Genomic DNA, 15,597 nt, shown 5'->3' on the forward strand with positions numbered 1-15,597 from the left:
TTTCTAGTTCCATACAGTTGTTCCCCCCTGACGATCAGACTAGCGCGACCGTTCCTGAGCTATCAAGGGATAAATAAATGAATAAATGCCTGAGGAAACTTCTTAGAACAATGCACCAGTGAATATGATCTTGAAAAGGCTGTCGACCCGGTCGACCCCCTTTCGACAGAACTGGCCGACCAGCATAACCCTTAGTTAACTGATGCCAATGAAGGTGATGAATTTCTCAGCTCAGAATTTCCTACTGGAATAATGGACAAACAAATATATTCGGAGCATGGTGATGTTTGCCAAGAACCCCTTTTGGCAGTAGTAAGACGGAGGTATTGTACCAGGTTCAACCTCTATGAGAGTCCACCCGTATGAGAGGTAGAAGTCGAGGGGGACAGAGAAATAACTGGCTGGCCACCATAAAGGAGGGGACTGACCTCAACAAGCTGGACCTGAAAGAAAGGTCTCTGAACGAAAACAATTATGTGGAGCTCTTGTTTATGTTCTATTTTTCTAACTATAAATAAGTTGCTAAAATAGCCCATTGCTGGAAATCACCAGATGTTCCCCAAAGCCATCCCCAACCTTTTAACATTTATGTCTAACATCACACTTTAAAATATCAGTTTCTCTCCTTTGTACAGAAGCCAGATGCAGAAACTGTTTATAGTATATAGTCTTGCCGACATAGTGATGAACTGCTGGCGTGCAAAGTCCTGTTACCTGCTCGAGTAAACACAAAACACGGTCTGGTCCCACACCACAGGAAGAACCAAGTCCAATATTGAGCTAGACCGGAAATATATACAACTAACGGTCTTTACAGGAGAGATTCCGAATCCTAAAACCATTCCCTTGCCAAAGCGTCTTTGGGAAAAAGAAGTTGGTATCTTACTCGTGCTTGAACACAAGGCAATGTTTTAACCGGAAGAAGACCATGGCCATGTGTCTGAACTTTGGGCTTTCCTCCCGAGGGCAGACCTCCATGCATATATATTGTCCACATTTGTCTTGTGTAGGAGGTCAAGAACCTGCTACTGAACGATGACAGAGTAACAGTCGCACCGCCCAGCTCTGAGTGGTGAGATTATGTGAGAAATCGACAAAGGCTTCAGCAGGAGATGTGACTGCTTTTCTGGAGAATAGTTACAGGAACCTGTTTGTGAGACAGTCATCAAGGAAGTGACCTTCATGACCTCAGAATGGTACTGGTGAGCCTTAGAAGTGGTCGGTAGGCAGCAGTAAATGTGTGTGGTTAACGTGGATGAGATGTAGAAGCAGATACATACAAAGTAAAATTAGACACGATAAAAATAGAGAAATTTTCACAGATGTAGCTCTGAACACATGTACATACAGATCTATGAGCACACATATATTTATATACTGAAAGATTTATAAATACATAATATTTATACCCCTCCCCAGCACACACGCAGAGATGGAGAGAGAGAGATGTTGCTAAAGAGATGCATACATTCAAATATCTGTTAATAGGAATGTAAGCTGACACTCACATAAATAAATAAAGATATTTATATCTATTTGCAAACAGATAAAGATTTAAACACACGAATATATGTGTATGCATTTATCTAATTATAAGTAGATAGATATATGCTATATATATCCACAAACACGTCTATACCCAAACAGATGTAGACATGCAAAGGTAGGTCTAAACCCGAAAAAGGTTAACTCGATATTATACATGTAGATCTATGTACCCTCAAGCATTGCCTGAACGGGTGTAGGTACCAGATATATATCTTCAACAGTCCATATAATTTAATTGATCAACACGACGAAAAAAGACTCAAACCGCCGCTCGCCAAAGCCTGACCATCCAGTCGTCCACACCCTCGCTCCCCTAAAAAAAGTGTCTGCTGTACGAGACTAATTGCTTGGCCTGCAGGGGTCGCCGGACCGAAGCCTGCAATTTTCATTTCGAGGTGCACACAGGGAAGAACGATTTGTTTTCTCCTGGCTGGTCAAAGGCAGCCGTTGGCCTGCGGCTGCGCAGACAGACTCCACGAGTCACGTGACCCTCCATCGCGCGGGAACCGTTGCCTGCAGAGTGCAGCGCCGACTAGGAGAGGCTCTCGGAAATAAGAGGAGATAAAAGGTCGTTAAAAGAAGAAGAATTAATCAGGAGCTGCATAACGACAACCGACTGAACGAGCTTCAGACTTTGACAGGAAGGGAGGTAAACTAGGTTTGCTGGTTCGATACCCGACAGAAACACTTTTATTTGCCGCGCATCGCTTGCTTCGTAATGGCTGCCGAGGTTAAGCCGCAAATAAAGAGAAGTACAAAACTTGCTTGTGATGTAAACTGGTTTGTTGTGTTTTTTAAAAATGTTTAATTCATATTTCGAGAAAATGCGTGTGTGCACGCGGCGCAAAATCTAGAACAAGTGACTTAAAAAAAAATAAGTAAAGAACGATTTGGGGAACAAAAAGCCACGAGGCATTATTCCCCGTAATCCAAGCACCTCGAGCAAATAAACTGAAACAAACAAAAGTCTCTGCCAGCAAACAGAAGGAAAGGATGTGAAGTGCAAGTCAGATCGAAGCACTCAAGAGGGCAAATAAACCTTCAAGATAGACAAACCGTACAAACCGAATAAAAAGCTCCCCCCAGGACTCCCACGATCCACTGTAAGTACTGACTGATCTTTACTGTAAGTGTCTAATCGAAGTTCGATATACACAGCTGATCGATATTTCAGTTTTCTGCATTTTCCCGAAACATCGATTGGTTTCAGAAACAGCGATGAAAAACAACATCGATGCTCAATGCTAGTTTATTCCTTCTATGGATGAATCTCTAAATATTTTCGAAACAAAATAAATAATTCACAAGTTGTTTTGAGCTTAATATCCGTGTAGAATAAAATTTCATGATAACACCAAAATTTTTTCAGGAATGTCGTGCGACAACTTTTAGAAAATAACATCATTTCAGCCTCGTTGTTTCACAGAAAGCTAAATATTTCTTTGCTAGATGGGAGCTTTACCAAAGTAAACACATCGAGCAGAAGTGTAATCAGATGAAGGACGATGCAAACACACGGAGGAACCATGACCCCCTCATCCCCACCCCTGTGCAGGCGGGTGTCGGTGGAGCACGAGTCCTCGCCATTGGAGATGCTGTTTTCAAACCCAGTGGACGATAACAAACATCGCTCCGTTATCTGTTTTCCGTGTTTACAGACTCTAAAGCAGTTTCAAAGCAGACATTTTATCAATAGTTTCAAAACGAGTCAACAAGGAACACTCCAAATGTTGAGTAATGTGAGGTAAACAAACTATGTTCTACAGACAAAAACAAAAACAAATCACAGTTCGACCGGTAAAAGCTCGCGAAACTGGGTCAGAAAAATAAGCAAGGGGAGAGGTTGGGTGGAGAGGGGGAAGGGAGATGATATAAGAATACACCAACAGGGAGAGGGTCTACGAAATAAACAATCGAGCGAAAACAGATTACCATTCACAATCAGCGATGTAACTGTACAAACATTACAGCTATAAATAGAGGAATGAAGCCTGCGCCTAAAAGTGCGAAAGCCAACAAACACAAAAACAAGTTGAAAATAAACAAGGCGGGAAAGGACAGAGTGCAGGAAAGAAGGCACAAAAATTAACGGCTGTTGGGAAAACACAGATTTGAGTGTTATTCGTTTTCTGTGTCGCAAATTTCAAGAAGAGTACAGCTGCTGTTGAAGGCGTATCATACATTTTATTTATTTATGTTTTTAATGACTAACTGTTGGAGTTGTAGTTGGAAGGATGATAATGCTGTCTGCACCCGGGGTATTCGCTACAAAAATACTGACCGCTGCGGGTCAACGGGCAAAGAGCAAAGTTCGTATGAAGAGAGATAGTCGGCAGACACAACCACTGAATATAGTCCGGGATTCATGCGCAAATAAACAATAAGAGATTTGGGTTTTTAAACAAACATTTATACATAGGTAAACACTTGCAAACATAAGCACACACACTAAAGTTTGAAAGGTGGCTGGCTGGGGTGGTTGGTATTTTTGTTTATTTGTTCGTTTGAAATTTTGTTTGGTAAGAATACTTCTCCGGACGAACTTTATTGCAGGGGAGAAAGGGTTTGCAGCCTGGCGGAAGTCACATGACTCAAAGCACATGCGCAGTAACACATTTCCGACGGCGACACAAAAATGAATGAGACAAGGTTTATTGTTAGAATTTAGAGATTATTGATACAGACAGAGGTAGGATTAGGGTCAGAGATGTCACAGTTTCTATAACTCCAACTGATGTCCAGTAAAAATATCGGTCGACGAGTATTCTTTGAAGCATGTAATTTTTTCAGTGTCGGCATCAGCTTTTTTACATTTTAGTAAAGTTGTTTTGTATTTTTACTTAGAGCTGATGTGGCATTTTTTTAAGGGCAGAAGAGAACGAAATCAGAGAAGCCGCCGAGAGAGATGTGAACTCAGGGGAGTACAATCCTGACTGTAGCGGGACAAGTGCTGAACCCTTCGGTTCGAACCTCGCTCCCACCGCCACGTATTTACTTTTTTGCTGGATACACAGGAATATAGACAACTTCCGTAGGTGTTGCTGTTCTGAATCACGTGACTTGGCGCCATGCGACACTTGTTTTAGAGTATCAGAATTTTTCAAAGTTAAATGTTTGTTTTCCTTTCGTCAAAGCTAATTAACCAGGGATCATCATCATCATCATCATCATCATCATCATCATCATCATCATCATCATCAAATTTTGGGTCATCGTCGATCTCCACCTTCCATTCACTTCTTAAGTTGCCATTTTCTTCCATCTTCTTCCCAATTCCTCCTCCCAACCTTCCTAACCTCTCCCCTCACCCACCCTCCACCTTGTCCTCCCTCCCTTTTCCCCAACCGACCGCTCGTCTGCGCAACATTTCAGTCACCACCCGAGGTCTCATCGATCGAAAGGCGTCTGGACGACTAACAAGACTCGGCCTCGCCCACTTGTAGTCCCACTTGCGGTCCCACTCTCTCGACATTCACCTCGTCTCTCAGCTCCGAGGCCTCCACGTCCCTTCATCCTCCATCTACTGGCACGTGCTTCTTCCCCTCCCTCCACTCTTCTGCCGCATTTCTTATTCGTCTTCTGCAATCCCGAGCTTGCAAAATTTGTCCTCCAGACATTACCTGTCTCCTTTCAGTCTTTCCGTTGGGATGTCTGCCATGGTTACCATTGAGGTACCTTCATAACATTTTCAGCATTTTCCGGTTTGCTCACTTCGCTGCTGTGTGCAGACTTCTTGATGCTTCTCTTTTGTCATTTCTTTTATTCCTTCAATAGGTAAAGGGATAAAACCAGTCGCATGCCTTCAGCTTGCAAAATAAACAGCTTTTTTGCTGGAGACTCACGTGACTCCGCGTTTCCAGACATTTCAGGGGCCGTGGTTATGAAGCGAGATTAAGTCGTTGCCCCGGAGGGCAATGGGGAACTCAAGGGGAAGCGTCTTGTTTGGGAAGTTATAAAGTGGTGTCCAGACCCCGCGGACACTACCTCATGCTTCCTTACCCTTTATCTTTGCCCACCGCTTTATAACTACCCTCCACGGATAAAACAACATCCACAGAGTCTGAACAGTTTATAATTTTGGGAAACAAGATGTTTGTCCTCGAGTTCTCCATTTCGATTCATGAAACTACCGCTCCAGATTGTCACCAAAAAAAAAAAAAAAAAAAAAAAAAAAAAAAATGAGATGAATGAAGAGAAAAGCCAGTTTTTTTATGATAACATTAGGGGCTGGAGGTGCAAGTCGCAAGTGGCTTGAGTCTCACACCTCCAATCAAGCTCTAAATTGTGTTTCAGGACAAGAAGATGGGAAAATTCGTGAATGTGGAGAAAGACTTTTGATTTTGTAGAGTGTAAGGAGGACGTCTGTGAAAGGGACATCAACCATCAGTTGAGGGAAGTGATGTAATACACATTGCACCATTCTTTTTCAGCACTAGAAGCAACTAAACAAATATATCGAGCACGTATCTAGGGGATTCATCCTTCTTTTATCGCCAGGAAATGCTGACTTTAAGGAGAGAAGAACAGCGGATTGTACATCAGTAGTTTTCATGTTTAATTTTCCTGGTCTCAACATCATTTTATCTTTTTTCAAAGACAATAATAAAGGCTCCAATCCAGGAGTCATGAACTATTTTCAAATGTCATTTCTATACACCGTAGTTCTTTGTAGCATAATTACGGATATGTATTAAAAGATGATTATAACGAACTTCTACGTCTTTGGTTTTGCAGTCCAGGGACCGTGTATATGAACTATAAGTGAAATGGTACTTCAGGGTTTACTTCAGGTTTACATAGTACCTAACAGCTTCAGCCCAATGTGTTCATAGATACGGACCTACACAGGTGGGAAAGTGTATCTCTGGACCATTGCTCATCCATCAATCTCTGTTTGCTCCAGCAAAGCTTCCGGTCCCTAGCTATCCTGAGAAGACGTTGCTCATGGTTACTCTGGTGGCTGTGCAGTGATCCTTGTAGTGGAAAGAGAGATGTTAGGGCTGTGAAATATTGCTGGTCAGTCAATCAGTCTCTGGCTAATCTCTCTGGACTGCCTGAAGCCACAATCACTGTCTCGTTGATAGTAAGGAGATGATGAGCAGAGGGAGGTGTAAAAACAGTGATTGTGTCTGCCGAGTGTTACACATTTAGAATTAATTATGATTTTAGAAAGTGTCTGACAAAATGTTACATCACAGTTAAGGTTTCATCCAGCACAAGCTGAAGTATGCTCAAACATTTACTATTCAGGGGTTGGTGTCCAGCTTATGTTTCGTGCCGTAAACAAACAAACAAACAAACAAACAAACAAACAAACAAACAAACAAACAAACAAACAAACAAACAAACAAAGTTTCCTCGCCCTTCCCATCCTGCCTAATCAAAAATCACATTTGATATGAAACATCGGAACTCATAGGAGAATTAGTTTGTTGTCTTCTCGTCCTTTCTCGAAACTATCATTTCTAATGTATGCTCCATGGATAATCTTGCGTGTGTGTGTGTGTGCCCGGCAGTCGCTTTGTCATTTTGTCGCACACCGACCTCAGTGGTGCTGTGTAGACCGACACACAGATGCCCCTCATTGCCAGGACCATGGTCCATCTCGATGGTAGTCGCGGACCTCAGTGCAAGAATACGCCTCCGTGTCATGGCTCAGCCTGAGGAGAGGTCCCCAGTTTCGAAAGCCCATGACTCCAGGGGAAGAGACGGAGTTCTCGTAAATTCTCGTTAATTGGCAGTTCGGCCTCTCCCCTCATGAACAAGGCTTAACCGCTTTAACTAGGACGCAGAAGCCCTGTGTGGCTCGACCCAGATTGCGTTCTTTGACAACCTCGTTAGACCGGCCTGTACATCGTTTCCACCCTCAGAATCGTTTTTTTCCCCCTCCACTGAACCGAAATTTAATTGACATTTAGATCTCGAAAAAGCCTTCGTTCCTGTCACGCCGCGAGTGCTGTCCGGCCGTCCAGCTGGATGGCGATTGGTAGACCTTCCATGCAGACCGTAGCCAAAGGCATGCGTGGGCATTCCATCAGACTGTCCTGCGAGCTGACCGCCAAACTGGCAATTAAAAATTCGCCTGCAGGAATTGTGCAGGGCTAAACTGGCCAATCACGGAGTTGACTGACCGTTTTACCCCCGGGAGGGGGGATGCAAGGGGAAGGGACAGGTTTCTGTTCCTCCTCATCCAACGATGTCATCCGGTGGGTGATGTAGAGGCTGCCCTGCGGATAACGATGTAGATGATCGAGATGAGGAGATGAACAACTCAAGAGGGCAGCAAAGACATGATTCAGCTTACTCCCGGGGACGACTTTGATTTCTCACCGGATCTGGGTGACGCATGCGCAAACCCGAGCACTAACCCAGACTCTAACCCTCAGTAACCCGAACCCAAACTGTTACAACTAAATTGCCATGAAGTTACTTTAACAGCTTCTCTTGCTTTAACTTGCTCACTATGCAACACAAGCTCTGAATGCCTGTATCTTATTCACCTTTGACCTGGTAATGCTCAATGAAAGCTTGATCTTGTTTTTATCTTTTTGTTATTTTATTTTGACCTTCATGCTGGGTTCATGCTTCATATTTCTTACCCCACTGTGTCTTTCATGAACTGTCCATGATTCATCTATCTTATCATAATCTGTTGTGGATTGTCGGCGTAGATTGTTTTTTTTTTTGTTTTGAGGGTCTTACTTTGGGTGTGTGGGATTTGTTTACCCGATAAAAAGCAACTTTTTTAGTTGTTTAACAGACACAATTCCATTTCCTAACTTCTCCATTCACGTCCATACACCTTAACGCCCTCCATATTCCTAAGTCGGCCGTCGTCTGCTCTCTCAACCCACCCGCCCCTTCCCCGATCACCTCCACTCAGTCCTGACCCCCTCTGTCCTTTCACCCTCCTTCCGCACACCCCATCAGCTAATAACCTTGTGGTCACGTGGTCTTGTGGTCCGTGCCGCCTTCTTCTGTTGTCGTCTCCGAGGTCCACCCCACCCAACCACCCACCCACCCCGTCTATACCCCACCCCATCCCACCCCAAGCCCTCTTCCCTAAAGGGTCCAGACGGAAAAGTGTTGCGAACCGTCTGGAAACAGCAATCAGTGCCGCCAGACCGTGTGACGTCACTGCAAGTCTGAGGGCGATGGCGATGGCGATGGCGATGGAGACTTCTGCTTTGTTCCGTTTGGCAAAGCACACGTGCTTGGGAATGGTCAAAAAGGAGAAGAAAGTGAGTGGTGGATAAGGGTGGGAGTCGGGGTGACGAGGAGCTGGAAATGGACGATCAAAACACTGAACTAATCTGATCCAACAGGAAGAAGAGCCTGGACAGACATATTGCTCGTCGTCTCAAAGACAGTCGTCAACGCTTTTATACAATAACTCACTCCCTTTCTCTCGGTCTGTAGTCATTCCTTTCTTCCTGTCCCTACAGCTTCCCCATCCCCTATTCCAATCTCTGCTGAAAACCTAACTATAGGTCGTGAACAACATTAGAACTTTGAACAGGACACAAATCTCGTCAAATATCGTCAGTGCGAGAAAGCGACCAGATGACAGTTTTGTTATCTTTGTTACATTCCTTCTCTTCATTGTCGTCGTCCTCTTCTTTTCCCCACTTTTGCCATCGAGCAGATGTCTTCACTGATTTCCCACTCTGTACTAAAAGCTTTAGATAGTCTTCATCCCTTTCATACTCCAGGAGAGACAGGAAGTGACATTTTAGTAGTTTTTGTGCATGATGAACTCGCTTTAATCTCTTCCTCCGTTTATTAAGTGAATTTTGCTTCGTAGCAAAAGAAATCAAATCTTCTTGACACAAAGTCAATAGACAATTAATTGAAAAAATGTTTATTTCAAATCAGTGCTTTGTCCAACACAAAGGCGAGATGAAATCTTCGCACAACTTTGAAGAAAATTGATCAGTTGGTAATAATTATTTACAGTTTGTTTAAATTCTCTCACAGGATTACAGAACGTATAAGGAACAGACTTGTCAAGCCTTACAAAGAACAGAGTCGTCGTGTCTCATGCAAGGCTGGTCATAAATAACCGAAATACAAACAAGTCAACAAAGAGCTTCTGGTGGAAGTGTTTTCTCTGTCGTGGCCAACAGGTAGGACAGATTGTTACACCATGGAAACATCATTGGTGCCAGTTGAAGACAATAAAATAGATGACAGGATCACTTTAAAGTGCATTCATTTTTATTGATGTACAGGTACCATCATCATCATCATCATCATCATCATCACTATAATAAATGCTGCATCCTGCTTTACAGTCAAATAACAACTACATGTAAAACTGATAATCCATAAATACAGCTTGGAAAACGATTTCTTTTGACTTAGTGGTCTATTAATAGATGCTTATTCCTAGTCTATTATTAGATGCTTATTCCTAGTCTATTAATAGATGCTTATTCCTAGTCTTTTATTAGATGCTTATTCCTAGTCTATTAATAGATGCTTATTCCTTGTCTATTGAGCATTGTTTCATCATCTAATCAGCTGCACCATCTCTTGCATCATTTGACTCGCGAGGTAGTCCGTGAGGAGAGGGAAAAGTGTTTCACGCCGAACCAGCAACTGAAGCGACATCATGGCAAAGTAGCAGAGAAAGAACAGAGTGTCGGAGACAAGATCTGAACCCAGGACACCAAACCCTCACTCTATTGGTGACATGCAATACCGTATTGTTCTGGTAATCCGCGGGTGTGACTTTGTTTGCATCGTCTGCCCGTTTGAGATGCTTCGCTATCTCAAGATACATGTCAAAATATTTTTTCCATTAATAGTTTAGTGGTTTAAGGACTTCGAAAAGAGGTTTGCTGTTTGTCACTAAAAGCTATTACTACGTATATTATGGAAGACGAAAATGAAGATTTTCTAAGGGACAATAGCTGGTGACATAACAGCTGCAAAGCGTGTACTTCGCCGAATATTTGATAAATGGATGCGGGAAAGATGCTGTAATCTACAGAATAGATACTGTTTGCCAAATCTTTTGATATCTCTGGGAAAAAAACGGTATGGTCTTTAAAGATTGGAATTTTTTCAGTTTTAAGTGAAGTTACGAAAAATTTTTATTATTTTTATTGACTTGAAAATATACAGAAAACACTAGGAAAAACACAACAATAATAACAGCAATTAAAATAACAATAATAAATTAAAATATAAGAAAAATGAACTCTTTTACAGCACTACACTTTCAAATCACATATTTAGTTGAGTGCCCGCGTTTCAACAATCGTTTCAGAGACGGAAAGTTGCTGGGCAGCAGCAGGAGATCGGGGGGAGAGGGAGGGGGAGGCGATGGTGGACAGTGGCAGCCACTGATTGAAGGAGCATGCGCAGACACGCAGAACCCGTCTCGACCCAGAGGGGGTGTAGGAGGGAGGAAGACCAAGGAAGGTGGAGGTGGGCTGCCGTCCGTCCACAGGACCAATTTGGGCCGCTGGGCCCTGACCGTGGAGTGGACCGGCGACTAACGTGTCTTGCAGGACGAGAGCTGGTAATGAGGCTAGACAGCCCAGCAGACTCTGCGACAACAGTTGTGGCAGTGCGCGCGAGTTGGTAATGAGGCTAGACAGGCAGCAGTCTCTGCAACAGTTGCTGCAATTTGTTATGTTATGTTGTGTGTCCAGTCACCCTTCTCGGGGGTAAAAATGTGCGAGAGATCCTTCACTCTCACGCACACACACACACACGCACACACTAATGTGTAGTAGCACATCTTGACCATCCATCGATTGCACGCAAGGGTTTCCTCTGATTCTGTTTGTGATCTGAGAAACTGTGAAAGGGGCGATACATCATGGCGGCCACAAGCTACTTAGTGGCGCTAAAGCAAAGACTCCCATGATGCAGTGCGCCTAACCTGTGACGGACACGAGTCTTTCCTCCTCCTCCTCCTCCACCACCACCACCACCAACCAACAACTTTTTCTATATTAAAGAAGACCCTTGAATGACCATTCCTTGTTAGCTTTAGCTTATTTCTTGCAGCAATGTGAACATCCAGACAAACTTGAAGACCACTTCTACACCAGCCAAGGTTAACAGGAGACAGAACCCAACAAGATCTCCTCGCTGAATGCCAAGACATATCTGAAGTACCATCGATGGTCGAGCTTTTTTGTTCCAGTCTCCAGATCAGACCGCGGGAAAAAAATCTGTCGATGTTTTCTCCCTTCCGTCCTTGACACACAGATGAGGAGGCAATTGGCTGCCGATGTCGGAGCAATTCTTCATGGTGTCTGTCTGTGTGCGCTAATAATCTTTAAACGGTTGGCTTTTTGTTGTCTCAGACGGCTGGGAAACATAAGCCCCTAGAAGTTGTCAGCACTTGATGACATCTCGCCCTCTCCTGCCCTCCCGGCAGCCACCTGGTCCTCCCTGGCATTCTGTTACGATGGTTCGCCGCAATCAGATCCTGTAGCCTGTAAAAAAAATTATTCTTGTTCTCTTTGTCAAAAACTTTATTGGTGCCGGCATTGTGTCGCAGGTTATTACTCGCTGCTCAAGAAAGGAAGAGTTAGGGTGAATGGGAGAGAAAAGCCATCGAGCGGCCGGGGAGGAGAGGGAGGAGAGGGTAAGGCTTTTATAAGAAGAAAAGGGAAAAAAAAGAGATGTAAAGTCTTGGCGATGGTCTCTTTGTGAACAATGTAGAATGTTGTAGCCTGTCCTGAACTCCCGAGCTGAACTGAGTGCCCTCCAGTACACATTTATCGCTCAAGCCTCCGACAGTTGTATCCCAAGCTGGTCGCTTACGTCATGCGGCCAGACGTAGTCGCCATTACCATAATTGGTCTTGCGGCTGGAGCTCTAGGTAGGGGGTGGGTGAGGGACAGATGGGAGAGCGACTCTCGAGCACCCTTCCCAACCAAGGATTTCTGCACAGAACTCCTTTTGACCTCGGTTTGGACGCCGTTCCAACGATCGCTTTCCTTGCGATGACCCTTGGAGGTCATGTCTGGAGTCACTTCAGACCAACCGGAAAAAGTTCAAGAATAGCTTCGTGTTGGCGGACGTTTAACAGAAGGACAGGACGGCATTAAGTCTGCTGCAAGAAAGTTTTGCATCGGACGTACACCAGGTCGATGCTGGTCTAAAAACGAGACTATCGTCATCGGTCAAAGGTGCAGGATGCATGAAATGAGATTGTCAATGGTCATAGGGGGCAGAAAAGGGGTTATTGGACATAATTGTCCCCGAGGTTTAAGGTAAGACCAATCGTCATTGACCATGATGGTGGAGGAAATGAGGTGGAGAGCAGGATTACTGCAGGAAGAAAGCTAGTCATTGGCTATGTAAGCATAGCCATCAAAATAAGAACAATCGTCGTTGCACCTCGTTTCTATACATCTGCTTAATGTTCTTGGAGGATGGTAGGAGTTGGGTTATGGGGACTTAGGTCTTGAATACCTTCCTGCCACATGATCACTACTTGAAAATAGTAATTATTTAATTTATGATTGATGGAGTGTCATTAAATTTTTATTGTAGGAACTGGAAGATCAAATAAAGGTCCTTATTGTAGAGGCTGGGGAGAGAGGTCCTTGTTGTAGGAGTTGGAGATCCGGTGAAGGTCCCTGCTCTAGGGACTGGAGGTCATGTGATGGCCTTTATTCTAAGGGATGGGGAGCAGGTAAAGATCCTTGCAACAGGGTCTGCATGACAAAGTACAAGTCTGCTTTAAACAAACCCCTGACCAGCAAAAAAAATCTTTTTTCCAGCTATGTCACGGTTGAAAATGCTATGTCAGGGACATGACGTCAGCTGTGTACAAAGTACTGGCAGCTGTGTATTAAACCAGAGTTAATAATGTTTACATCCAATGCCTCGTACAAGTGAGTGTGGGGTTGCCTTTATTAAGTTCTCTAGGGAAAGATTTACTTCCTTCACTACGATACAAAGAAACAGCTGAAAAGCCCTTACTCATGGCAAGGTAAACAGGATGTGATTTGTGTGAAAGTAAACTGTTTTTGTAATTACTTTGACACATCATGCAGTGGCATGTCCTCACCATGGGGTCTTCACCGGCCACGTGCTTCCGGATTTATTGTTTCTCTATACAACATTGTCTCAAACATTTTTGTTGCAAATAGCTCCCGATAAAAATGGTTGATGCTGAACAACCATTTATGTTTGTCAGCAAGGCGGCTGATTACTTCAGAATAATTAAAAGAGAGAATCATGCTTATCAAAACTTTCAAAATTCACTTTACAAAACATTAACGAAGGCTATCGTCTTTCAAAGTTCACTTTACCAAAGCCCTCTTAGTTCAATGTTCACTTAGCTTTGCTTCATCAAATGATGGCTTTACAAACCTTCGCAAGAAAAATACAATAAACAAAAAAATACCCTATACGTTGACAGCATTCAAATACAAGAACACTTGTTTATTGTTTGCGTTTTTGTATGTCTCTTTGTTATGTCTTTTCCCATTTTTTTTAAAAAAAAGATTTATTTACAGTCAACGAGTTCCTTCCTTGAAAACGTGTCCTCGAGGTTTTCCCAGGCGAAGCGCAAATAGGTCATGATTCAATATTTTTTAAGGTCAACAGAAATAAAAGTTTGTTCCGTTTACTTCACTCCGGTAAAAATCGTTGGGGCCCAAAGCAAAAGGACGTTGCGTCAGAGAACAGGTAAAACCGGATGTTTGTTGCATGTCACGATGGGGGTCCCTCCCCTCCCTCTAACAGTCCACCACTCATTTGTTTGTTTTTGGCCCTCGCAACAGATCCGGTTTCATTATTGGTTTTCGTCAGTGTTTCCGTACTTGCTTTTTTTTAAAAAAAATAATTGACAGAGTCTCCATGCGTGAAACCCCGCCCCCTACCCTACCCACCACTCTCAGATCCCTATTTTTCTGCTTCGCACTTTGAGAAAGACAGGACAACTAGTTTTTAGTGACAATTCTAGGATTAGGTCTGGACTTGTTTCATTGCCATGTCTGTGGTCCTGTGGTGTGAGCCATTGTCTAGGTGAATACAGTTCGTCTGCTGACTGTGGGTTTTACCAGCGTGCTTGCTCCTTTTTCCTGGTTCCCCTGATTGTCTTTGTTGATTTTCTACCATGACTATCCACCTGCCTGACACTTTTTTTACATCTTAAAAGTATGCTCGAGATGTCTTTGGCATTCAGTGTGAAACCTTATCAAGCACGATGTCCTACTTCTCTTCCTTTAAGTCTGTTAAACATTACAGATACTGACATGTGCTCCCGATTATCCCTTCATATACTGTTAATATATTATGTTTTTAAAATCGTTGTACTTAGGGAAGACTTTACAAACTCTTAAATACAACTGATGTTTGAATTGACGAGTGGATGTGCGGGTGTATGCTTGCTAGCACAAATTTAGAGATGAAATAAAATACATTTACTTTTCATTTTGCACTCTTTAAACTAAAATATTGAAAGTCAATAGCTTATTCAATAAGTTTAATTAAAGAGAAGTTAATCTTCTTTTTTCATTACTTTATCTGTTATGATCCTGTGCTATACTGTTTCGTTATGGTGACATTTTGTTTCACTTCAACGGCTTCAGCTAACAGTCATGTCTTTGACGACGCCATCTTCAGCTCAGTCCAGCTTCTTCTTTGTGGACGTCGTCAGCGAGAAGAAACTTGTTCACTATGGCAAATCTGTTTGATGACTAGAACCCACAGAAATCATCTATAAGTGATTTGACCAACGGAAAAACTTATCCTAACCATTGTTGGTCTGTTTTTGTTAATGACTTCCCCGATGACATAAACAGTTGCAGGTCTTAACTCTAAATGTTGGACTGGGAAACGTGTAACCAGGATGCACAGACAACTCCGCTCATCTGTTTTATTCTGTTTTCATGACTTCTTTACCATAATTTAAGCATTTAGTTTGATTTGATATGTTGCATAATAAAGTAGTGTTTAGTCAATAGTTAATCAGATTGCAGCTCATTTTTGTCCCAGCTCCACGCTTGATCTTTTCTTTCCTGTCGTTTTGGTTGGTTTCTTTAGTTTCTCTCTACCATTATTATTTTT

Source organism: Pomacea canaliculata, linkage group LG10 (assembly GCF_003073045.1).
Source record: "Pomacea canaliculata isolate SZHN2017 linkage group LG10, ASM307304v1, whole genome shotgun sequence".
In the NCBI taxonomy this organism is placed as follows: Eukaryota; Metazoa; Mollusca; class Gastropoda; order Architaenioglossa; family Ampullariidae; genus Pomacea; species Pomacea canaliculata.